Source organism: Echinococcus granulosus (assembly GCF_000524195.1).
Source record: "Echinococcus granulosus chromosome Unknown EG_S00055, whole genome shotgun sequence".
NCBI lineage: Eukaryota > Metazoa > Platyhelminthes > Cestoda > Cyclophyllidea > Taeniidae > Echinococcus > Echinococcus granulosus.
The window spans coordinates 167,721-170,557 of NW_020170435.1; positions in this window are offsets into that span (position 1 = coordinate 167,721).

Genomic DNA, 2,837 nt, shown 5'->3' on the forward strand with positions numbered 1-2,837 from the left:
AGAGCAAGGTGGCGGGATGCACGATTTTAGAATGCGGCCAATCCACTGTGATCATCTTGATTTGCCAAAGTTGGCATCAGTTGTAATATTCCCTGCATTTTTCCGTTTAAATTTTGCTTAATCCCTCTAATATGCCAAACATTCACAAACCAGTATAGTTTAAAATGGCTTTAAAATGAAGTAAATTTGAGGATCTAAGCTTCCCTTGCCTGATTGGATAGCAACAGCGTGCCCGAAGGTCACCATTCGATTTCTCCTTGAGAATTGCGGAACAGCCTTTTATCTCTTCTTTTTAACAATATACTTATATTGTAATTATATGCTTTATGTTCTGTGTTTACTCCTCCCTTTTGACAAATAAGGGAAGTAGAAACAGTAGGCTTTTACCACATCACTGTTGTCAGGTCATTTGGATGTAGACGAATGCGGAGGTCAAACTTTGGCCGTTGATCGCATTGCACGATTCCTTGCTCACCGACAAACAGGCACGCATGTGCACACACTCACACAGAGGATAGCATGCCCGTACACAATATGTGTCCTCTATTGCCTTCAACTATCATTTACTGTCAAAAATACTTTCTTTTATTTGCGAAGGTTAATTCACCTTTTGTTGATTGTTATGCGGCCGAGAAGAAGCCTCCAAAGCTTAAGCAATGCTTTATTCAAAACCAATACCAATGAACAAATTTCCTTTCTTTTGAACTGAAGGTACAATTGCAGATTTTGGCATGTTTGCGAATTTACCCATTGAACGCAAGTAATTTCTCCCCACCTTATTGTGTCCAATTAGTACCTCGACCCATCTACTGACTAATTATTCAGTAGTGAAAGGAAAATTAATTAGTGTTGACAGTTGCCATCGCCTAGTGTTAAAGGCAGCCTACATTATTGCTTTTAATAACTATCGTTATTTATCTGTAATTTACATGCTTCCGTCGTGAATGAAATTCAGGGGGATCCTTCACTTCTCACTAATTTACCGACAGGGGAATTCCGCCCAAATTTTGCGTACGCCAAATAGAGAGAAACTCATCTGAAGTGCCTCAACTCTTCAAGGCAAATAATGCCAAAATAACGTTACTTGAGTGACTGAAGTAGAGGTCGTGTTTTCCACGATGTGAGGTGACATTTGAGGAACACTCTCATGTGTGCCAATCATACGGAAGAGTAAGACGTGGACGAAGAAGAAAATTAAAATGAGCATGTTTGAAGGAGGCGTTAGTCACAGCTTCATCCCATTGTATCGGTGCAGACATTTGCTATAAACCATCTGACAGTCGGTAAATTGAGACGATTGTCTAGGCGTGTGTGTGTGGCAGTTCCGTCTGGCATAGTACAGCGGTGCTCAAGGGAAGGCTGGATAAATGAAATACACGAAATTGAAGGAAGGGTGATAAGTGAAAGTTAAAAGAGACACAAAGAAAGAAATATAAGTGGAAATTTTTTAAAGGCGCCATTACGAAGTCACTGACAATCGCAGCTCGTCAATCATCTGCCAAGTGGTGCATGAATCAATCACCGGGTGATTTGAAACGCGGTGGAGAATACCCGCGATTCTGTTTGCACAATTACCGGCTGCAGTTAAATGCCACCTCACTCTGGATTTGCAAGTCTTTTTTGTTTTCTGGTAAAAAGATACTATGAATAGGGAAAAAGTCTTTCGTCATTTAATTCATGAGTTTTTTCCCACCCAACGGAAGTAGTGTAATTTGTTTCGCATTCAATTTTTGACACCTCTTTCGAGTATATATAGCTGAAAATATCTTTTGAATTTCTACACATGCTGCGTTTTGTCATTTTATCTATCCTGGAAGTCGTAATTAATAAAGAGAGCGATTCATCGCTATCAGGTCCCGAATTTACGTGCACCATCAGGGTGGAGCACATGTTCACACATGGACCCGCGTACATACAAGTACACACAATCACACACAACTCAGTGGGTCATGCAAGACATCCTAAAGGTTATACAGGCTCAATGACACATCCTCGTAGCAAGCCAACAGGCACAGAGCAGTTCAAATTTAAAACATGATGTGCTACAACTCACACCAACCAATCAGATTGAAGGGACCTTGAGGTGCAGAGAAGTTATGACTAGGAGTGAAAGAGATGAGTGGGTAGCTAAATGAATGAAACGATGAATCGATGGAAATGGGAGAGGTTGATAGATTCGGAATGTGTGGATGAGTGTGTGGGTGGGCAGAAGTGGGATAGATGTGTCGACACGGGATGGATGGAATGACATAGGATGAATAGACGGGTGGGTGGATGGAGGAATGTTGAATACGGCAAGAATGATTGAATGGGTCCCTGGATGGGGAAGGATGGAGGAAATGGAATGGATGGGTAGATACGGAATAGGTGGGTGGATATGGGATGGGGAGATGAGAAGGTGAATATGGAAGAGTAAGTCACAAGCATGTATAAGGAGTAGGTGAATGGGAACGGGATATGTGAGTGGAAAAAGTGTGTCGGATGGATGGATTAATTGAATAAAAAACTCTACCCACACAAGTTTTGAAATTGCTGAATCACAACATTTCCTTCTAGCGTCTTTCCTCCTATACGTCAAGCCGCTTTGATTAGCAGTGACAACTGTAATAGTGAAAAGGGGCTGAAGAAAGTCTCTGACCGGTAGTAATGGCTATCCAAAAAGTCGTAGAGTTTCTGGTCGGTTTTACTTCTCTCCTATCACAGTAATGAATGCCAACCTGTCCGCAATCATCGCATGAGTGGGAATGTCAATTCTCACAATTGACATTCATTGAAAATTGACGCCATCTCCGCAAATTGACCCATTCATAGTGGGTCAATGCAGTCATGGCGTCAGA